A 24473-nucleotide genomic window follows, 5' to 3' on the forward strand; every position below is an offset into this window, starting at 1 on the left:
TTTGCCAGATTGCTTAGTATCATCTATTGGTAACTGAAAACCTGGCTAATTAAACCCACTTTTTGCCTGGCCAGAGTGACTCAGTTGGTTGAGTGTCGTCCTGTGAAATGAAAGGTTGTAGGTTTGGTTCCCGGTCAGGACACATACCTGTGTGTTGGGTTTGGTCCTCAGTCAGGAAGTGTATAGAAGGAAACCTATCAATGCTTCTTTCACACATTGATGTTTCTCCTCTATTTCTCTCCCTTCCTCTCTCTATACATGTCATACCTAGGATGAGGATTAAGTAAAAAAAAAAAATTTTTTTAAATTAGGATAAACCTACTGTTCATGACTTTGAAAGCAAGAAGTTCTGAATAACTTCATTTCCGAGGCACACTGAATTATCCATCTTACATAAAAACTGCTGTTTGAAGGATATATGGACCCCGATGTTCATAGCAACACAATCTACAATAGCTAGGATTTGGAAACAGCCTAGGTGCCCGTCAGCAGATGATTGGATCAAAAAACTATGGTACATCTATACAATGGAATATTATGCTGCCATAAAAAAGAAGAAATTTTCATCATTTGCAGCAACCTGGATGGAATTGGAGAACATCATGCTGAGTGAAATAAGCCAGTCAATGAAAGAGAAACACCACATGACCTCACTCATTTATGGAACATTATAAACTAATGAACCAAAAGATAGAGACAGTAAAGCAACAAGCAGACTGTCAAATTACACCGGGGAGGGTAGGGAGATCTGGGGGAGATAATAGATCAATCGAAGGACTTATATACATGCATATAAGTACAACCAATGGACACAAAACTCTGGGGAGGGAGGGTATGTATGGGAAGGGGGGCAATGGTAAGATATGTACACAGATAATAATTTAATAAAAAATAAGGGAAAAACAACAACAACAACAACAACAACAAAACTGCTGTTTGAAATTTTAACCCTGCTATTTGACTTCTATGGATGCTTGCTTGCTTAAATAATAAGGAAAATAAGACTACTCCCACTTCAGAGAGGCTATTAAACCTTCTCTGGACAAAATTATCAGTGCTGGCAACAGGCCAGGCCTTTGGTTGAGGTCTCAAGGCCTCAGCACTTAGGGGCTCTTTAAGAACTTGCAAAGGAGGCCGGAAACATCCCATATGTGGGAGACAAAGAAGGTAAAAACATATAAATAGGGTAAGTTCCTCCTTGTCGGGGCTCAGAATGTGAGAGACATTTTCCTCTGGGCCCACCCGTAATAAATATTACTCTATCTCTCTTAAGTATTGCTTGGTTCTTCTCCTGTTTTCTGTGACAACACTACAGCACCCTTGCCCTTGCTTCCCTGTTGCTGGAAATGCTAAGGAGCATCATTTCTTTTGGAGACTTTGCCCACCCCTTCGCCTTTAACCTACCAAAACAAAATAAGCATACTTTAGAAAACCCAATCAAATATAGAGTGAACTTGACATTTTTACTAGTATTTTTAGCTCTATCAGATGGAAAGTAGACACACTGCTCTCCTCTCCCTCTTTCCCTGGAAGTAGAAACATTATACATCATACTAACTCTTTAGTCAGGCTTTAAAAAAAGCTTCCTGTTTCCAGTTCTAGATGCAAAACCAATGCTTGCAGAGCTTCTGGTTCGTCTATTGATGGAAATGTCCTGGCTTTCTGCGGCCTGATCCAACCTGCTTCCAGTTGGCTTTTCTTCTTCTTCTTTGTTTGCTTAGCAGAACAGATAACGCTGAAATCTGTCATTACTGTTGGTTAACATCTTTCCATCTTTCAGTATTTTGTGGAAAATGATCATTTGCTATCATCACCTCTTCTTTCTCTCTCTTTTTTTTGGGTGGGATCGTGCCCTTAAAAATGAATTTTTGTTATTTTAGTGGGGTTTCAAAGGAAGGAGCAGAGAGAAATATGTTGGGCCTTTTCTTGTTTTGTTTTTCTATCCACTGCAATTAGCAGGAAGATCTTTCATTACCTGAGCTTTCTTTTTATTGATGACTAATTTCCAGTGGATGAGGAAATGGTGTACTATGTAATCATTTGGCACAGACTCCAGGCTGATACTAAAATACCATTGTATTAGGAAAGGAAAAGACAATTTATTTTTTTTTTTTTTTTATAAAAAGGAGGGAATTCTTTTTTTTTTTTTTTGTAATAATGTTAGCCGAGTACACACAAGAAGAAAAATAATTGCACTAGATTGTAAAGATGGGTGGACCTCTTTCTTAATGCCCAGTGTCCTTTCCCTTAAGATTTGGTTTAATAGATATTTAGGGGAAAAAAAGAAAAAGAAAAGAAGACAATTATTTTTTTGGATACTAGTTTTATTTTTTTAAACAAAATTTTAGGTTGTATTTTCTTTTTTTAAATTCTTGGATTGCCTTTTCTTCATTTCCAGCTGATATTTGGCTAGAGCAGGTGGAGGAAAGTGTTCTGCTCTTAGAATACTTTTACATTTTTCAAGCATTTATAACAAAATAAAACTTTCATCCTATTTTAATACCATGGATAGAAGTAGCCTCTCATTTTCTTTTGTAATGTTCCTGGAGCAATAAGGAAACTATTTTTTGCACGTCTAGAAAGATTTTTAAAACATGCATTCAACCTTAATTTTCACCTCTGTGATGGACCTTAAATCTATGGCTCCCAAATTGTGCCCTGTGCCAGGCTAGGGGGACTTGAGTGAAGTCAGAGGGGATAGATGACATACTTGAAAATTTCGAGGGAAGCACAGCAACATCTGTTGGCCATTGTATGAACTACTAGCTCAGGGTAGCTCCCTTTTGCAACCTGAGACTGTGCTACATTCCTTTTTTTTTTTTTTTTTTTTTTTTTTTGAGGACAGATCTTTGTAAGGCTGGGTGTTCAGTGGTTGCTGTGATAAAAAGCAGGTAGCACACGAAAATCAACATGAAACAGAAAATGAAGGTAGTGGTTTCTAATTTGATTCCCAGGTTGGAATATAGATTGCCTAGATTAGACAGGGTTCTCCAGAGAAACAGGAGCAATAGGATACATGGAGGAAGATAAGTAGACAGAGATTTATTATGAGGGAGTGGCTCACGTGTTTATGGAGACTGAGAAGTCCCCTCATCTGCTACCTATGAGCTGGAGGCCCAGGAAAGCAGTGGTGTAGTTCTAGTCCAAGGTCTGAGATCCAGGGCAGCCAATGGTTGAAGTCCCATTTCAAGTCTAAATGCTCAAGAACCAAGAGTGCTGAGGCCTAAGGCCAGAAGAAGGTGGATGTCCCAGCTCAGGCAGAAAGCAAATATGCCTCCCCCCATCCCCTTTCTATCCAGTCTATTCTATCCTACTGGTAAGTGCAATGGTTTTAAACGGGGTCCCACATTATTCAGTAATCTATTAAGAGTTGAAGCTGAATCCCCTCCCCTTGAATAGGGGCTGGACTTAGTAACTAGCTTCTACATCATAGAATATGGCTGAATTGATGGCGTGAGACTGCCAAGTCTGTCACTATGCATTGTGCATCTGCTAATTGTTATTTACAACCTTCTCCTTGTTTTTTACCCTCAAATCACCCACTTTTGGGGTAAGCCACCTGCCATGTTATGCAGATGCTCAAGCAGCATTATGGAGGTGCCCATATGCCAAGGAACTGAGCCCATCTTCCACAACTAGCAGGGAACTGGAGGCCTCCTGCCTGTAGCCCTCTGAGTGAGCCATTCTGGATGTGAATCTCCCAGCCCTAGCCAGGCCTTCAGGTGTCCACAGCCCCAGCTGAGGTCCTGACTCCATCCTCAGAGAAGATCCAGAGATATAGCCAGCCACCCATCTAAGACCCTCCCTGATTGCTGTTCCACAGAAATAATAAGATAATGAATACTTGTTTAAGCCACTGCATTTTAGGGATAATTTGTTAGACAGCAATAGATAAACTAATAGAAGTATGAAGTAATAAAATGTATTTTTTGAAAAACAAAACAACAAAACAAAAAATCCAACCAGCTATTTAGAATGTAAGTTATTAAACCTAACTACTTAATAAACAAACTTTTTTTTTTTCTTGGGATGTCATGGAAAGGTTATTGAGATACTTATGTATCTCATGTACTGACAAAATTTGGGAAGTTCATCATTATTTTTAAAAAAATATATCTTGCACACCCTCCACTGGGGATGTGCCCGCAACCAAGTTACATGCCCTTGACTGGAATCAAACCCAGGACCTTTCAGTCCACAAGCCGACGCTCTGTCCACTGAGCCAAACTGATTTTGGCGGGAAGTTCATCATTATGTTAAAGATAATTGCTAAGTCTTTTTCCCTTTAATTTCGTTAAGCATATACATAATTGTTTTTTTATTTTTGGAGTGGAAAAATTTATTACTTCTGATACTGAAGACTTCTTTTTTTTAGTATATCAGTGGAGCCATGAAAACAGAAAAATAAAATGTACAATGAACTATATTAAGGAAATTGATCATTTGAGAGTAAATTGACTACTATTTTTCAATAAACATAAATGAAGTTATTGGCATACAGACGACAATGTAAGAGCTAAGATGAAATTAAGAATCAAGTAACTTGCATATACAACGAAGAAGGAAGATACTGGTTTATGGGTAAAGCAACATGCGCCTTCTATGCAGCATTCTGTTTACTGGAAATAAGAAGAGACGAGGCACCCCCTAGTGGCACTTGTTGATATAATTCAATGGCAGAAAAACCAAGCACAAGTTCCTTCCTTACCTTGAGACAGTCAAGACACTTAACCTGTTTCTGTTATTGCTGCTATTAAAGCCTTCGTTATAACTTTGGATTTGCAGTTTTTGAACACAAGCACAACACCTATGGCTTTTGAAGCCAAATCTAGCAGCAGCGGGTATCTTTATTTTATATAGAACAGACCAACCTTTTCATGTTAATACATAAAAAAGAAAAGAAAATAAAAAGAACAAACTGGATGAGCTATGAAATTTTACCAAAGCAGATTGTATCAGCACTGTGCAGGCATCTTACAGGCAAAAAAGGTGCCCCTTGAATTATGAATTAAATTGGTTGTAACCTGGTATCTTCTAACTTTCTTGTCCGTGCAGTAAACAAATACTTAAAACACTAGCTTTGTGCTAAATACTTAACTGTGTAGAAGGGTGTGGGAAGAGGCAGAGAGGGAGGGACTCAGAGAAGCGAACTATGGTAGTGTGATGGGGCAAGTTGGGGAGGCAATGGTGATCCAGGCAGAACACCCCATCAGGGTCCAAGACAGGCCTCCAGGAGGAAAAAGCATATAAAGGCCACGAGTTAGAACTGACCTGATGCAGTTGTTTTGCTATCCTGATTTATTCTAGCCTCAGAAAAGGAAAGCTTTAATAAACTGTTCCTTGGATTAAGAAGAAATTCCTCTAAAAAGGGATAGCAGCTATGCATTGTGCATTTGCTAATTAGTATTTGTACTTATAACAGGAACATCTATTCTCTTTCTGTCTGTTTGTTTGAGAACCATGGCATTATCACCCCTCAGAACAATGAGTCATTTCTCGCTCAGGAGACTCGTCCAAGTGTTTACTTTACCTTGTCTTCAGAACTGCCTCCCTTCTCTCCTCCAGGGTGATTAATAATGTATGCCATGTGGATGGAAGAGGACTGATTTAATCTGCAGGGCCCTTGCCAGAGAGCTTAATTTTAAAACTGCAAAGTGATCTCAACGAATCTTGCCCGGAAATGAAAAATAATTAGTTGAACTGTTATGGGTGAGTGTGGTTGGTAGTCACATATGAACTCGGTGGAATTTTAGAACCCAACAGCGAGTCGTTTATAGTTAAGTCAAATTATAGCAAGTCAAACACTAGTTCAGCTCTACAAGTGTCTGTACCTCACAACAGACTGAAGCTGTGTTGTACTCCTTCCCCTGGTTCTAGACGTATAGTCACCCATGGAGACATCACCTGAGAAACACTTAAAGCAAGCTAGCTGAGTAGAAATGAACACTTGTAATGAATGCCATTTTTCCCACTCAAAGAGAAGCCTTAAAAGAAACTATATTAGCTTTATGTGTAGGGTGATAACTTGGCAATTATGTATTTGTTTCTATTTATTTCCGATAATCATGAGTCAGAATTCATAATACGTTAAGGTATGTAGGTAGCTGGCAAGTGTAGCAAATGAGGACTGGCTTTGCTCGGGACAGTTTGGATCCTGTTAGATTATGTCTAAAGAAGGTTTATAGTCTATGCATTTAAAAAAAAACTATTTGATTGATTTTTTATGGAGAGGAAGAGAGAAGGATAGAGAGTTAGAAACATCAATCAGCCCCCTGCACACCCCCCACTGGGGATATGCCCACAACCAAGGTACATGCCCTTGACTGGAATCGAACCTGGGACCTTTCAGTCTGCAGGCTGATGCTCTATCCACTGAGCCAAACCAGTTTCAGCAGTCTATGCATTTTTTTTTTTTTTTTTTTGGTTGTGATGAAGAAATCCAACCCAGTCTTATTTAAACAAAAAGTAGATTTATTGGCCTGTGTAACTGGAGTGAGACCTGGTACTAGGTATAACTAGCTCCAAGTAGGAACAAAATACTTATTCCTCTCCCTTGGCTTTCTCTGTGTTGGTTAATTGGCCTGGTTTGGTAAGAATACACAGCCCTCGATCTCTGGAGATCTAGGTTCTTGTTATGCCCAATGTTGTCCACCGATAAGCCAGCAGAGTGAGTGTCACCTGCGAGCTTGTTAGAAATGTAGATGCTCAGGCCTGCCCACACCTACTGCATGGGAATCTGCATGTTAAAGGGCCCCTAGTTGATTGGTGTGCACATGAAAGTGTGAGAGTGTCCACATGGAACCACTGTGGCTGGAAAAAGGGGTTTTTATAATTAACAGAGCCTGGATCTCATTGGCATTAAGATGCATGTAGGAAAACAGGAAGCAGATGGGCAGGCCCATCAGAATCACATGATTGGGCGAGAGAACACAATCCAGAAGAGGTGTAAGATGGGCAGTGAAAACCAGTGCATTACCACTGCAACTGACAAATGACCATTCCAGTCAGAAGAAAGGAATGGTTTAAAATCAGTGTTATTTCTGAGAAAATGCTGAACACAAATTGGGGACATCTAAGATTGTTTCCAGTGGAAAGATGATGGAAAGAAGAGAGTCAGTGCATGGGATTCATTCACTGGTGATGAGGGGGTGGCCTGTGGGGATCAGCCTGTTATGGGAGCGCTGCTCATCCCAGTTAGATGAGTGGGGCTTCTGTGTTGAGCTTCTTCCCCCTGGTGGTCAGTGCGTGTCATAGCACTGGTTGAACAGTTATTCTGGTCATTCTGCCATTCAGTTGCTGGTCTTTTATTATATAGGATAGGATACATACCTGTCACTATCAGGGTCTCCTTTATTAGATAAACTTGTGAGTTTCAGAGTGAAATATACAAGTGTATCAACTTCATAACTTTGATTTCCTGCCTGAGCATATTATCTCTCAAATGAACTTTTGTTGTCTTTTTTGGCTATCAGCGCATGGCCCCTCCTTATTATGTTTGGGAAATTCCCTGTGTTAAGTGACCTACTGGGAGGCATAGCCCACCTTCTGCTACCTGAAGAAAATGCCAGGTACTTGCCTTCCCAGGATTCCCTGCAGTTGGAAGAATGGGCACGTGGCTAAGGCTCTGTCAATTGGATGTTTCTACCCCAGAAACTGAATCAGGAGCTAGTGACCCACAGAAATCACGAACTAGGGAGAATTTCTCTTTAGCATCGATAGTGGTTGCAATAAAATTAAATTTTCTGGTCTGTGGTGGCAGCAACACAAGCTATAGCCTGAAGTACTTCTTGGAAGTGGCAATGACATCTTCAGTAGACTAGTTCAGGGCTGTGATTTTTGCATGATTGTTCTTTCTGGGCAGCTTTGAGCCTGTATGCAACCTTCTTAGAAATGTAGTAATTGCTGCTGAAAAGAGCCAGAGTCAATTTCTTGCTTGTACCCGGGAGCACTTGTGATCGGTGCAAGCACCCAGGGCTCTCTGTGCTTAGGATGACCCCTACACTTGGCTTAAGGCTCAGCTGTCACTGTTTTGAAATTCCTAATAATTTTAACAAGGGGATCTGCATTGTTATTTTATATCAGGCCCCACAAATTGTGTAGCTGGTCCTGTTGTATCTAAAAATGTTGACTGATAATATATCTTTTTCTAAAACACAAGTTAGTCTTATCAGGGTGCCCAAATTGTCTATGAATAAATCAGGAACACAGAGAGGTGTTTCTATAGACTACTTTTTGGGTCAGCTATATCTTTCCTGTGCTATATTATGTTTTTTATTACACTGGGAATTTCTGAGAGTACAAATCCTGCTTCTCTAGCATCAGATCTATTATCTATCTACATATGTGTAGTTGAACAGCATGTTTCCACATAATCTCATTTGATCCTCATCTAAGTCCCATGGGTGTCATTGTTATTATTATTATTGTCATTATACACTTTTTGTTGTTAATCCTCACCTGAGGATATTTTTCCATTGGTTTTTAGGGAGAGTGGAAGAGAGAGGGAAAGACAGAGAGAAACCTTGATATGAGAGAAACACATTGATTGGTTGCTTCCTGCCTGACCAGGGTCCGGACTGGGGAGGAGCCTGCAACCAAGGTATGTATCCTTGACTGTAGTTGAACCCAGGACCCATTGGTCTGCAGGCTGATGCTCTAGCTTTTGAGCCAAACCAGTTAGGCAGTTAGGGCTCATTGTAAACTTTTTTTTTTTTTTTTTTTTTTTTTTTTAATCTTTATTGCTGAGATTAATACAGATGTCCCTCTTCTTTCCCCCTCGTTGCCTCCCTCCAGGCCTTCGCCACCCTGTCTGTGTCCATAAGTATTGCATATTTACATATAAGATCTTTGTTTAATCTCTTCTCACCCCTCCATCCCTCCGCCAAGCCCCTTCTCTCTGAAAATCATCAGTTTGTTGCATTTCCATGCCCCTGATTCTATTTTATTCACCAGTTTATTCTGTTCATTAGATTTCTTATTTGTTTATTTTGATTTTTTAGATTCAATTGTTGATAAATATGTATTTGTTGCAAATATGTATTTGTTGTGTTCATATTTAAAAAAAATATTTTATGGATTTTCCACAGAGAGGAAGGGAGAGGGATAGAGAGCTAGAAACATCAATGAGAGAGAAACATCAACCAGCTGCCTCCTGCACACCCCTTACTGGGAATGTGCCCGCAACCAATGTATATACCCTTGACTGGAATTAAACCTGGAACCTTTCAGTCTATCCACTGAGCCAAACCAGTTTCGGCTGTGGTTCATATTTTTTTATCTTTTTCTTTTCCTTCTTTTCCTCCTTTTAAGAATATACTTCAACATTGTTTGGTGGTGATGAACTCCTTTACATTTTCTCGGTGAGGATTAAATAACACCCACAAAAAAACAGGTTGATGTGAATACCGTATTTTCCGGCGTATAAGACGACCCCCTAATTTTACAGTTAAAACATAGTTTAGGCCTATATTCGCTGTATAAGACTACCCCCCACTTCCGAGGCAACACCAGTTCTTTTTTTAATTAAATTTTTAATGAATGACATTTTTCGAACATACTGTAATATACCGTATAACTCACTGTATGTGTCCTGATACAGCAGCTTTGGCTACACAGAACATTCCTGTGCTGCAACTGTATGTACCATGGTGAGCCAATCACAACAAGCAAAGGTTCAAAGGTTATAATAGACCGCCTCTCTGACACTGGCCAATCTGAGCAGGCTTTTTACTAGAACACAGTGTAGCTTCGGGTACAGAACATGTATAATTTGCATGCATAAAAAGCCTGCTTGGTTTGGCTGAGTTAGAGAGGCGGTCCGAGCAGCCTTGTAGTGATTGGTGCGGGATCGAGTTGGAAAATTCGTTTAGCGGCATATCGAGACATTTTTCGGGATGTACTCGGCGTATAAGACGACCCCGGATTTTCGGTTGACTTTTTTTCGTTTCAAAAGTCGTCTTATACACCGGAAAATACAGTAGCTCTTTTTCCTATACACTTTCTATAATCATCTCAGGAATGAGAATTCCCATTGCACTGATAAAGATGTTTCAGAGATTTTGACAGACTGCTCACAGCACAGACATAATATAATTAGCGGGCTCAAAGTTTGATCTAAGGCTGCACAAATTTTCTATAGTGGTAGTAGAAAGAAAAATTGAGGTGCATACCCAGTCAAACTGTTGTAACTCACATTCCTAAAGGTTTTTGAAAATGGAATGTTTATATTAGCAAATTTTCTTAAGACAGGAGGGAGGACTAGAAGATACTACCTGCTTCTTTTTATCTCTGCAATTTTATTTATTTTGAAAATGTTTCCTCATGTGCAATCTGGCTGCCACAAAATCTCTATAAACATAGTTAAAATAGTTTCAGCTGGTCTGATAGCATGAATGTCTTTGAAAACATAACCAGCAGGTACACTTAGTATCTTGAGAGTTCATGACAACAAAAATAATTATAAGAGTTATATACACAAGTCAGGTTGCTCAAGTTTTTAAACAAATATTTGATTATCTCATTAGTTCTAAAATAAATATTTCCAACTAATGATTAAAAACACTTCTATTTGGAAAAAAACATTAAGTTTTTGGAAGTGAGATTTATGTTGGAAGGGAACACCTTAATGAAATATCAATTTTCTGAAATTAAATATAATTTGAACCCTGCTATGTAATATTTATACAATATGACTTGTAACCCAATTTATTCTCAAAATGGATATGGGAAATTAATTAGTTTCAAAGTTCCTTTACAGATATTATTTTTAGTCTATTGCCCTATGATGATATTCTCTATTCTTTTTTAATGAAATAATTTTGATTTGTTAAGAATTGTGATCTCTGAAGAAACACAGTCACTTTTTTGAAATTTGAACATTTTTTAGACATTTAATAATATTAAGGAATTGACCATTTTTTAAAGGAGTGAAACAGTAAGTTCTTTTAAAAAAATATATATTTTATTGATTTTTTACAGAGAGGAAGAGAGAGAGATAGAGAGCTAGAAACATTGATGAGAGAGAAACATCGACCAGCTGCCTCTTGCACTCTGCTACCGGGGATATGCCTGCAACCAAGGTACATGCCCTTGACCGGAATTGAACCCGGGACCCTTCAGTCCGCAGACTGATGCTCTACCACTGAGCCAAACTGGTTTCGGCATGAAACAGTAAGTTCTTAAGCTGATAATTTTTCTGATGTTATTACAAAAGAAAAATCTAGCAAAAGATTTTGGGATAAAAAGCAAGACTTGCTCACGAATAAAAATCAACACCCTCCATTATGGAAAGAGGGTGTACCCTCAGCTACAAAATCAAAAGATGGAAAACTGCCCATGGTCAGAAGGATTTTAATCAGCACCTGTTTCTCTTCTCCTTCCACACAAAGAGAGTTGTTCAAGGTTGTGCAGTGGATCAGAAATCTGGTCGGTGAGTTCCCATGGAGGTCAGCATAGACTCTTTTCACCCAGGACCTGTGGTCAGGGCTGGCCTCACGTGTGTGGGCCGTTGCTCAGGGCCCCACACTCGGCAGGATCCGTTATGCTGATTGTTTCAATGCTGTGCTTTTATTGTCTTGAAATTCTAAATAATTTTCGGACAAGAAACCCTGCTCTTCATTTTACACTTGGCCCTAACCTACCTATAAGCTATGGGTATGTGGCCGCTCCTGCCTCTGAGGCTGCTGAACCTGTTTAGCAACCTCTAAGTAGAAACTCCAGGTCAACACCCCAGACCACTCCTGGCTTTCCTCTCTCAGCACACGTGTGCTTCTTGTGTCCTCATTCCCAAAGTGTGTCTAAAAGTTACCTGTGTCCTGACCTCTTGTCTCTTTTCCTGGTAAGAGGCAATCCCTTCATTTGTGTGATGGGAGCCTCATTCATCTTGGTTTACATTCTCCAGAACCTTGTTCCATCAATTTCCCCCTCTCCTAGCTCTTTAGCCTTTCTCTCTGCATTGGTCCATCTCCTCAACATGCAAACATATGCTTTATGAGTCGCCCTCTTGTTGGGCAAACTGGTTTAACTCTCAGGCAGCTCCCACAGTGTCCAATGGAGATCGGTGGAAACAAATTCTTGTGCTAAAAGGTGCAGGTGGCATGGCCGAGGTAGCTTAATGGTTGAGCATCAACCTGTGAACCAGAAGGTCACGGTTCGATTTCTAGTCATGGCATATGTCCGGGTTGCGGGCTCCATTCTTGATCATGTAGGAGGCAGCCAATCAATGATTCTCATCATTGATGTTTATAAATATAAATATAAATATAAATATAAATATAAATATAAATTAAATTAAATTAAATTTAATTGAATATAAATTAAGTATAAATTAAATATAAATAAAAATGATGCAGGTGTAGTGTCCCCTCAGTCCAGGTTAGGGGTGGAGATGGGAGCCCAGCTGTGTTTCCCTGTCCCAGCTCTGTCTGCTATTTGCTAGCTGTGTGGCCTTGAGCAAGTTACTCAACCTCGTTAGGCCTCCACTTTCATATGAAAACTGAGGATCATAGGAGTGTGTCCTTCAAAGGGTTGTTAGGAGGACAGATTAACTATGTTGAGAGCCATGCATGGCACACAGTAAGTATTGTCTGAGTGCTTTTTGTAATTACTCTGCCTTTTGTCAGTTCCTCTATCTCTCTCCTACTCCTTTCTTCCCATGAAAGAATGATGTGTCGGGGAAACAGAATATTGTGCTGCTCGTCAAAGAACTGATTAGACGTTTGGAAGTAAGTGGAAAAGAACAGGCATTGTGTTCCTTCAATGCCAGACCTTTTGTGCTCAGCTGTGGCTTTCAGTGGTCAAATCTTGAAAACAGGAAAGATGCCGTTCAGTATCCTGCCCCCTCCTCTTACAACTCATTACTAAACGAAAACAAAGCGATTCTGCTAAAAGCCCTGCCAAGCCAGTGCCTGGCACTGTCTGTAGCATCTTCCTCAGAGGGACATTTGGGAATTGCTTTGTGTGTCTGTCACCAAAGGGATATGCTTTTGATCCAAAAGACTGCAAAGGTTTTGAATGCTTAGCATAAAAAATGGAAAATGTCAGCTTCTTCCAAATTCCTGTTCTACCATCAAGTCAAGTCCAGATTCATTGGGTAGCTTGCTGAAGTAGTATTTAACCTTTTTTTTTTTTTTTTTTTTTAAAGAAAGATCTTGTTCCTTGGGTGAATTCTTCTTAAACATTGTCTGGTATAGTTTAATGCCATCAAAATCAATCCAGTAGTCCAAGCAAAAAAAAAGTAAGATATAACTAAATTCCACATACATCCCTGTTCCTTGCTCTGTCATCATCCCTTTAATCACCACATTCCACTGGTTTTTACTCCCTAGTCTCTCATATTTCCCCCCTTCTCCTAATTCTAGCGTAAGAATATTCCTATTTCAGTGGCTCACAACCTCAGTGCATTTGAATCTCTCTGACCCTAAACATATATATTTAATAATTTCCAGACCTACCTTAGGTCAGCAGAGCCAGGAGGCCCAGTCACTATTTTCAAAGGTTCCCAGGTTGTTCTGATGCTGATCCAGGCAGAGGCCCTTCCTGGGCAATGCAGTGAGGGCCTGGCAGGTCTCCCTGGGCCTGTTCTAGTCCTTCCATGGATTCCAGTACTGACCCACAGTGATCTTCTGGCACATAAATTGGATCCTGCCCTACTCTGCTTAAACTCCTCCATGGCTTTCTTTTCTTATAGGTTAAATTCTAGATGCCTTTGGTTGGCAAACAAAATCCTTCATGATTCCACTAAAGCCATTTTCACACTCACTATCCATCAGTTGCACTCTATACTTTTATATCAGGATATTGAGAGTTTTCATACCAAGTTTTAAAGTCTCTGGCCCTTTTATTTTGCCTTCTTGACCTGGAATGCCTTGAAGATTGGTCCTTATTTTAGAAGTCCCATCCTCCATAAATGATTTCCTTTTCCCATTTGATTTAAAAAATATCTTTTTTATTGATTCCAAAGAGAAGAAGGAAGAGGGAGAGAGATAGAAGCATCAATGATGAGAGAGAATCATCAATTGGCTGCCTTCTGCACACCCACTACTGGGGATCAAGCCCACAACCCGGGCATGTGCCCTGACTGGAAATTAAACCATGACCTCCTGGTTCATAGGTTGATGCTCAACTACTAAGCCACAATGGCTGGGCTGTAATTGTATCTTAAAAGGTCTGGTTTACTAAAGCTAAAAAATTATTGGCCTTGTTCTTTGTTAATGTTTACTGAAGCCTAGTTCAGTTGTTTTAATAAAGAGATTTTTTTTTTTCCTTTTTGGAATGGAATGGAGGACATTATTGGTTAAGATTAAATCTGGTGAGCTCAGGATAAAGCTACTATTTAAGCCCCAGGCTAACTTTGGTCTTTGAAGTTCATAGTGAGTGACCATGGTCTGGTGGCAGGAAATTCCAGGACATCTTTTTCAATTACAGGGATAGTTTTTGAATGCTTCTGTGCTGAAATTGCAAAACAAACAGCTTGAGTGGGAGTAGCAGTAGTAGCTGTAGCCAACATTTGTTATTGTTAACCTTGTGTCAGGCATGGGCCTCAGTATTTTATATGAAATATTTCAGTTAATCCTTACAGCAGTCTTATGATAGAAGCCTATTCTGAATCCATGTTACAAAGGAGGAATCCCAAGCCTGGAAAGGAATAGCCTTCAGTTTGACTCCAGAATCCAGGCTTTTAATCAGTATGCTAAGCTGCACCTCTTAACAATACAGTGCCGTAAGAACTGCCACTTTTTGAGTACTTAGTATGTGTTGAGTACTTTATTTATTAAAAATTTTAAAAAAAATATTGATTTTTTACAAAGGAAGGGAAAGAGAGAGTAAAAAACACCCATGAGAGAGAAACATTGATCAACTGCCTTCTGCACACCCTCTACTGGGAATGAGCCTGCAACTAAGTACATGCCCTTGACCAGAATCAAACCTGGGACCCTTCCGTCCCCAGGCTGACCCTCCATCCACCAAGCCAAACTGGCTAGGGCTTATTTAAAAAGAATATTTTTATTGATTCCAGAGAAGAAGGGAGAGAGAGATAGGAGCATCAGTGATGAGAGAGATCATTAATTTGCTGCATTCATATGCCGCCCTGTGGGGGGATCAAGCCTGCAACCTGGGCATGTGTCCTGATTGGGATTCAAACTGTGACTTCCTTGTTCATAGGTCGATGCTCAACCACTGAGCCGTGTCGGCCGAGTGTGTTGAGTACTTTAGAATTATTTTGATCATCACAGTCCAAATACATTACGTCAGGGTTTTCCAGAAGCAAACCAAGGCTCAGAGTACCCAGATTAGATTTCAGTTATGCAAATTACCACAAACTTGTTTAGAACTTTTATTTTTTTAATTATTATTATTTTTTTTACTTTTTAAAAATATCTTTATTGATTAAGGTATCACATGTTTGTCCTCAACCCCCCATTCCAAAACCCTCCCCTCCCCACTCATGCTTCCACACAATTTTAATGGTTTAAAACAACAGCCATTTATTCTCCTGCGGTTCTGCAGTTCAGAAGTCCTGGAGTCAAGGTCACAGCAGGACCATTTTCCTTTTGATCTCTGCCTTCACATCACAGCTCCATCTCTGACTCAGACCTGCCTGCCTCCCCTTCTAAGGACCCTGTAGTCACAGTGAGACCATCCGAATAACACAAGATCCTTAAATTTAGTTCCATCTATGAAGTTCCCTTGGGCATCTAAAGTAACACAGTCATAGGTTCCTGTGGACATCTTTGGAGGGTTCATTATTCAGCCTAATTTCCCCCAAATCACAGAACTAGTAAGGATTAAAGATGAATTTGGATCTAGAAGTTTTTAGCCTCCAAAGTTCACACTATATCTGGTGAGGATCCCATCAGTAATTCAAAAAACATTTATTGGGATTATAAAAAGAACCAGACACTGTGGTGAGTACTGAAAAAATACAAAATGCTTTAATAATTTGAGTCATTTTTGTGCAGGTGCCTTATTAATTTTGGTATTTTTTTCAAAAGTGCAGGAGATTAAAGATTAATAAGTTTAAATAATTAATAAATAAGATAAAACAACTCCCAGAATAGGTATTATTAGTCTCCACTTATTATTTTTCTTTCCATTAAGGTATTTTCTCCCTTCCAGAGTTTAATACCAGGCAAAAGTTTTAGATAGTGGGTTCTTTATAATATTTGAAATTATGTCCCCCTCAGATCTGTGAAATGTAAATCTTTCCTGGACGGAGTGTAGGTAAGAGCAAAACATCTGGTTTGGTTTGCTTTTTTTATATTTGTAAGACTTGCTTTCGTTGTTACTAAAAAAGCAGCACAAAGCTTGGTGGTCTTCTTTGCATTTTAGAGGGGGCATATATATCCACTCCAAACCTTTAATTCTGGCCTGAAAGGCTGGCTGCCAGCTTGGAGTGGGCTCCAGGGCCGGGGAAGGCTCTTTATCTGGGCCAGCAGATCCGCTGTGTGTCTTTTAAGACCCCCAGGGATACAAATATCCATGGCAAATCTGAATGAATGAAGTCTGTGGCAGCCCTACTGGGGAACTGCAATGCTCTCTTGGACAGATAAGAGTTCTTATTGGGGAGCCGCTCTTGGTTTTCCCCTTATTTCAAACAGATTAAATTCTTGGCCTCTGCACTCTAGGTGTTCCAAGGACCTGCGCTGCCCATCAAGGACTGGTTGATAGCTGAACCTAAGCCGCACACTTAGGTGGTTTAGCATCCCTTTCAATTTGAAATGCTATTTTTCAGTTCCGAAAGAGCGAATTAAGCGGAATAAGCAGGTGGCTCAAACTCCTAACATGCTTACTCTTGCTACCCAGCCACATCTTCCCTAAGCTTCTGCCTTCGGTTGCAGAGGGAGCTTTCTTTAGATGAGTTTTTTTTTGGGAAGAAAAAGAATAAATGTGTTTACTGATGGCTATGAACCAGCTGGAACTGGACTCTGGCCTAATTTTAGACTTAGAGATGGCCCTAAAGAAGTATGGGTAAGATAAATTCTCCCAGTGTGCAAAACTTGGACCAGGACATTTTATTGCCTAATTTGCCTGGGAGGAGAGATGGCCTGTGGGAATGGGGCCTTATCTAGAACATTTTCAGAGAGTTTTATGCAATTATACTTGCATAAAAAGAGGATGGGTGACTAGGACACTTGAGGAAATGGCAGGTAGAGGTATCTTTCGTGATGTGAAAACAGATATGCTCCATGTGTATGCTTATGGGAGGTGACACCCCCAGAGAGGATCTCAGTGATCAAATAGATAAGAAGACTTGTCACTCTAGTTTCTTTTCTTTTCTAGTTTTCCTACTACTCAATGGGTTCATAAACAAGGTAGCATAGTGATTATAACCAAGACTTAGGTTATGCACAGCTTTGACAAAATAGACTTTCTCATTCCATAGCTGACATTGGTAAAGATTAATGGCAGACTGCAGTAATCAAAATCACTCAGACACCAAGGACTCCAATACGTTAGGAATAAAAGGGGCTAGAAATTCAATTTAGAGGCAAAGGACTCCTGATGTAACACCTGGTGTGGATCTGATTGAGTTAAACATGCTGGTGGCAGTCATCATCAGAGGTTTCTGAGGAGGGGCTGAGGATGGAGAATGGGATAAGACACTCACTGAACCTGGGCCTCTGGGTATCAGTGGGATCATATTAATAGCCATTAGTTAATTTTCTCTGCCTGTGCCCTCACCTGAATGCAGTACCTTCCTGTGGCTGTTTTCACTCTTTAAGTTGAAGAAATAAATCTAATTTAAACAAAAAGAGAGATTTTGGCCCTGACTGCTTGCTCAGTGGTTAGAGAGTTGGTCCTCAGACCAAAGAGTTGTGGATTTGATACTCAGGTCAAGGGCATGTACCTTGGTTGCAGGTTCCCTAACTCCAGTAGGGGTGCATGCAGGAGGCAACCTCTCTCTCTCTCTCTCTCTCTCTCTCTCTCTCTCTCTCTCTCTCTCTCTCTCTCTCTCTCTCTCTCTTTCTCATCCCTCCCATTCTCTGTAGATTAATGGTAGAGAAGTAGTCAAAATTACTCAGACACCAAGGATTTCCTCAGGTAAGGGGGAAAAAAAAAGGAGAAAGATGTTGTTTGCAGAAACTGGAATGGTACACAAAGCCTCATTTGGGGTAACAGAGTCTTAAGATGTAGGTTAAAGACATGTACAATAGGTATCTGTTTTGACTCTTATTTTATTTTTTATTTTATATTTGCTTTTCCCCCCTCTTTTTCTCTGCACAGTTGATTCCATAATTTCTCTCCTCTGTCAAAAGAATTTGGCTTCCAGCAACTTTCAGGTTTTATGTGAAATAGGCTCAGTCACTCAGAAAAAGGCTACTCAGTCTCTTATTACCAGGTCCAAAGTCCCTGGGGCAAGGGCTGCCAATAGCCAAAGCCAGAACAGTGTGAGCAAACAAAAAAACCAGTATCGAGTTATAATTCAAATAAACACATATATTCATGAATTCATGCTAATATAAATAAATGATTGAATAAATGAATAAATGAATAAATAAGAAAGAAGAGAAAAATCTCCCATGCAGACAAATTCTAAATAATTTACATAGATTCTGTGTCTTTAAGGAGGAGGAACATAACTTACCAGTCCTTATGAGTCAGTTTTACACAGTGACTGTCTTCCAATTACTCCACTATGGACAGTGAGGGAGAAGGTGACTTTGCAGGGAGAAACCCGAGGAACACTACCTCAGCTAGGTGATCAAGATTAACATTAATAGTGATATGTCATGTTGATAGCGAGCACCCTTTATATGATGTGAGGAGAATGACAATTTATCTCTGTGTCCTTTTTACTGGTGTAGAGAGGCCCTTGTTCCTCCCTACACCCCATCCCCACCCTCATCCCCGTCCCTGTCCCCATCCCCACCCCCATCCCCGTCCCCATCCCCATCCCCATCTCCATCCCCGTCCCCATCCCCATCCCCACCCCCATCCCCAACCCCATCCCTATCCCCATCCCCATTCCCACCCCATCCCCAACGCTATCCCCACCCCCATCCCCAACCCCATCCCCATCCCAATCCCCATCCCCACCCCATCCCCAACGCTATCCCCACTCCCATCCCCAACCCCATCCCCATCCCCATCCCCATCCCCATCCCCATCCCCATCCCCATCCCCATCCCCATCATCACCATCTCCATGCCTATTGCTTGTGGGAATGGAATTCTTGCAATAGCCCGAGAAAGAGAATTTCCTGAGACTTGCACGGGTGGATGAAATAGTGTAGAAAGCTATATTTTGGTAGAATTACCTCCCTGAGTATCCAAGGTCCCATTTCCCTCAGTCCTCCCAAGGAAGAAGTTTCATTTTGCCTTCAGCAGGGCTAAAATTAGAGCCAGTGTCCAGAGTTTTCTTTCTGTGTTGAGCAATCTGACACAGCATCGGGATAGCTCAGCTTGTGTTCCCTGCTGCAGTCCATCAGTTCATTGCATGTGGGGTCTGCAGGGCCACATGGGGGAAACATGGGTGAATGCAAGGAAGCAGGAGCAAAAGAGCCCCATGAGCCAGGAGTCAAGTACAACAAGAGAGAGAATTCCTTTATTTGGGAGATTGTGTATGGGCTTGCAGTGGCCCCACCCATTCTGGCCAACTATCTCTGTCCCAGGTGGACTGACAGGCAAGTACTTTTCCTATGTCACCCCAACTTCACTGGGGATGAGCCTTCTCCCCTTTGTTGGACCCTTTCTCAGTGATCTGCAGGGAATGGTCTGATCTGCAGGGAATGGTCCGGTGTTTTCCCGAGGAGAGCAAAGTTGCAACTTCCTGTTGAAGCTGCCCAAGTGACATGGCCTTCCCTTTGCTCCTTTCCTATTATTAACAACTAGCTAATTACAGTGAAATCACTTTCTGATCAAAACTGTAACTTCAGTGTAACCTTAAGAAAACATAAGATGAGTTTTATTTTTATTTTATTTTATTAAAAAATATATTTTATTGACTTTTTACGGAGAGGAAGGGAGAGGGATAGAGAGCTAGAAACGTTGATGAGAGAGAAACATCGACCAGCTGCCTCTTGCACACCCCCTACTAGGGATGTGCCCGCAACCAATGTACATGCCCTTGACCGGAATTGAACCTGGGACCCATCAGACCGCAGACCGACGCTCTACCAGTGAACCAAACTGGTTTTGGCATAGGATGAGTTTTAATGAAAAGACATTTTAAAAAAATACATGATCAGTACCCCTCAAAACTGTCAAGGTAAAAAACTAACAGTCTTAGTGTAACGTATCAATATTGGTTCATTAACTGCAACCATACTGACAGATGTTAGCAATAGGAGGAATGGTGTGTATGGGAATACAATCTTTACAACTTTTCTCTGAATCTAAATCTACCCTAAAATAAAAAGTTTGGGTAAAAGACATCCCTGGAGAAGGGACTGGTGAACTAATGTTGATTCAGATAGCCAGCGCAAGCCAATGAACTGAGATGGACAGTGGTGAGGCCACGTTCTCAACATAGTAGCTTATTGTCGCCATAGTCATATTGGTGTATGAGGATGTGCGTGTGTGTGTGTGTGTATGTGTGTATGTGTAGGGGAGAAGGAAGGTTAGTGGAGAAAACCAAACTAACAGTGCTGGGCAGATAACTTAATAGATGCCTATTTAATTTGCTTTTCTTCCTCACCCATATGAGGTTATATTGGAAGTCTGTGGGATTCTCTTCTGATATCTCAAGCAGTTCTTTCATTTTTACATTCCAGCTCCCCATTGTCTCTCACACTAGGTTGGCATCTGTTGCCTTCACCATGCCATTAACCCCTAGTGCCCTCCATAATACCACTGCCCAAGGAACTGTCCAAGGCACTGGCCCTGAGGGCAGCAAAATATCGGTAGCAAAATTTTACTAGAAACTTGGGAAGATAGGCATGAGAAATTGGCCAGAAAGTAGGACAAAGCTAAAAAATATAATAATCTAGAGACAAACGAAACCCAGAATCCCAGAAAAAAAATGGAATGGAAAACACTGTCAAATAAAAAATTCAGTGACTTCCCAGTGATGAACCTTGCAATTAAAGTCTGCATTGAGTTCCTAGAGCAATGAATAAAGACATCCCAAAACATACCATTGTGAAAATGTAAATGACTAAGGATACAGAGAAGATTCTAACATTTTTCTTGAGAAATAAAAAATGTAACCTACAGAAGAATGACAAGACTGGCATCACATTTCCCATCAACAATGTTGAACGTTAGAAGGCAGTGGAGAAAGTTCTAATGAATAATGTCACAAGACTCATAAAACATTTCCTGCAACTTTGAAAGGGACATTATTTGAGGTTGGACCATATCCAAACAAGGAAGAAAATTAAAACAGAAAAAGTCTTGGCATCCTTGAAATAGTGGAGCCAACTTGTCTCTAGAGAAGTAGCAAGAGGAAACTTCAGAATCATAGTTATGCGGCAGGCCTGGCTTGTTCAGTCTACACTGAGGCAGCAGGAGAAATGGTGATTCAATGGCCACTTATTATTTTGGGATAAAGGCAAGAAATTGTTACAATTAGAGAGCTGAAGACAAAGGCTGTTAAAAACTTGTCACAATAATCTATCTACCCTGCTCCGATCTGCAGGAAACTATATTTGCATTCTTAATATTCATATTGACTTTCGTCTTTTCCATCCACCTACATATAAAACAGCAGAATTAATCATACACAAATACCATTTCACTTTAACCTTGCCAAAGTTGTTATGTAGATGGTAGAAGTTGCAGGGGAAAAGACCAGAGTTATGTTGAAATGAACACTGTGGTCATTAATATCAGGTTGAAAAGTGGGAAGAAAAATTATGGATGCAGCATGTTTGGGTTTGCCTTGGTATTTGGCCAAAGTACGCATTTGGCTTACTGCTATAAAATATACTGTCCACAGCTGTTGGAATAAGGAGAAGAGATATTAGTATTTCCATAAATATACAAAGTATCTACATGAAGAACTCAAAATAGAAATGTAACAACTGGTTGGAAGGGAGCTGGTTGTAAGCCAGCTCATTCTTTATTTATTATGATAAATTAGATTATATCTGAATGTTACAAATTAGGAAATAGGATGAAAAGCATACCATTGAACTATATAGAAGTAAAAACCAAGCAAAAATGATACGGGGGGTAGAATAGTTATTTCTAGAAAATGGGATTGTAGATGGAAAAAGAAGCAACAGTACATATATTAATTTAATAAAGTGGAACAAATCTTTAAAAGAGATGAAGAAATGGCAAAAAGATGTTTGGTGAAGGGGAAAGAATTATATTAATAGATCTTACTATAATTCATCTTAGAGAGGAAAGCTGTGTTTATTTAGAAAGTTCTCTTGATAAATTGCTTAGAGCTGAAATTCCTTTTCGCTACTTCTAGTAATTATGTATAATATTTATATTCATCTAGTATTTCACTTCATTTGTTTTAATTTTAAATACAACTCTTGTTATCAGCCTGGTCTCAATAAGAACAGTACATTTAAAATAGGAAATTCAAGGAGGGTTTGTTCACAAAGGGACTATTTTTTTTTTTCTAATCCTCACTTGAGAATATTTTTCCATAGATTTTTAGAGAGAGTGGAAGAAAAAGAGAAAGACAGAGAGAAATATTGATGTGAGAGAAGCACATTGATTGGTTGCTTTCTGCATGAGCCCCAACCAGGGCCCCGGTTGGGTAGAGACCTATAATCGAGATACATGCCCTTGACTGGAATCAAACCCAGACCCTTTGATCCACAGGCCAACCCTCTATCCACTGAGTGAAACCAGCTAGGACTACAAGAGGATTATAAAAGTGAAGAGATGACCCACCAAGGATGGTGCATGGACTTGGAGCTTAGTAGCAACCCAGATGGCATCAACCTCTGGGTCTAAAGTAACAAGGAGAGGGAATGGTTTCTAGAACTTGGAAGGAAGAGGTTGTGTATAGTATCTCTGTGAATGAAGTGTTGACTTTTGAATGGAGGATATGTGACCTTGCAAAGGTAGATTTAGGGAATAAATACACTGGTTCAACTCACTTGCCTCAATGAACTCTCTTAGCAGGGATTTTTGTAGATGCCAACTAGAAGGCAGAGGGCATGGGAATCTTGATATAGATCAGTTCCTTGGGGCCAAGAGAAGGGTAGAGAGGTAAAAATGGAGGATTTTGGTATAGTTTAACCTTTAGGCATTCATTTTCCTTTTTCCTTTTTGAGTAAGTGGTAAGTTTGAATTTCCAACACAAGGGGACAATACATTTTTAATAGCTACTGTGTCCTGGTGGGATACTATCAACCAAGTCACACTTCTATTGAAACTTAGATTATTCACCATTTTCTCCATACAATGTAATAGGGGGAGGAAAAGAAAAAATAGTAATGTAAAACATCACCACTATGTTCCCACCTATATAGGTGTGGTCATTAAGCCTAAATTGCATGAAAATATTAAGAGATGCCCAGTGAATTCCTTGGGTTCCAAAAATAGTTTTTATCCTTAATATGTACCAGTAACTCCATTTCCCCCAAGGTAGTTACTATCAATCTCTTTTCCAAGAAAATTAATCTTCTTTCTGTGCCTTGTGGTTCAGAGTTATGAGTAATTCAGAGTGGTCAAGGGGCAGTTTCTGCTTCCAACTCTCTAGAGCACATGTGTCAAACACAAGGCCCGCGGGCCAAATCAGTCCCGCCAGGCCTTGCAATGTGGCCCGCACCGCGCTGTCATCATTGCACTCCGCTGCGTTTCCATCACAATGACAGTTTATGACTGTTCAGTAAACCATTCGGCCCGCGATTTAGGCTAGATTTTAGATTTTGGCCCCTTCTCTGATTGAGTTCAACACCCCTACTCTAGAGCCATTCCACATTCTCTGATGAAGACAACTTCCCGATGGAGTATATGACTTACAGACACACCAGGTTCAAGTTCACAAGATGGAGAGCAAAAATATTGTCCATAGTTTATTTGAATATTTTATAGAATATATATGAAATAATATAAACCAATGATTTGTGTTTGTCACTCTAGCTACTAGAATAAACATCCTTAATTCCACAATCTTTTTAGAGATAATTTTATTCTACTTCACATAACATATGGAAATATTGCAATTGTATAAATACGTTCACTTCTCCCACTGTACTTTATTCTATATGTGTTACATATATCAATCTATCTACATTATAAAACCCACAAATTAGTCATAATTTTGCTGTAGTCATATGTATTTTAAAATACCGGATAAAAATAGCCTTTCATATTCAGTGAGATATTTACTATTTCTGATGCTTTAATTTCTTCATGAAGATTTGAGTTTACCTCTAGTATATTTTTTCCTTCAGTTTGAAGAAAATCCTTTAACATTTATAGCCTATAAGACTCTGGACTATAATATGAACTAAGAATTAGGCAATCTCTATTTTATATATTCAGAACTAATGATTTTTGATCATTTATTGCTTAAATTGAAGCTTGAGTTAAAAATAGAGGCAACAGCCCTAGCCAGTT

The 24473-nt window shown here is 39.9% G+C and overlaps 1 non-coding gene across 1 annotated transcript; it reads left to right on the plus strand.

Moving 5' to 3' along the window:
• The first annotated feature begins 2101 nt into the window (after positions 1-2101).
• On the plus strand, positions 2102-2268 carry LOC118725192. The gene has a single exon (XR_004989918.1). It is a non-coding gene; the product is annotated as a small nucleolar RNA SNORA81 (small nucleolar RNA).
• Positions 2269-24473: the final 22205 nt, after the last annotated feature.

This window comes from Pipistrellus kuhlii, unplaced genomic scaffold (genome assembly GCF_014108245.1).
Source record: "Pipistrellus kuhlii isolate mPipKuh1 unplaced genomic scaffold, mPipKuh1.p scaffold_m20_p_2, whole genome shotgun sequence".
In the NCBI taxonomy this organism is placed as follows: Eukaryota; Metazoa; Chordata; class Mammalia; order Chiroptera; family Vespertilionidae; genus Pipistrellus; species Pipistrellus kuhlii.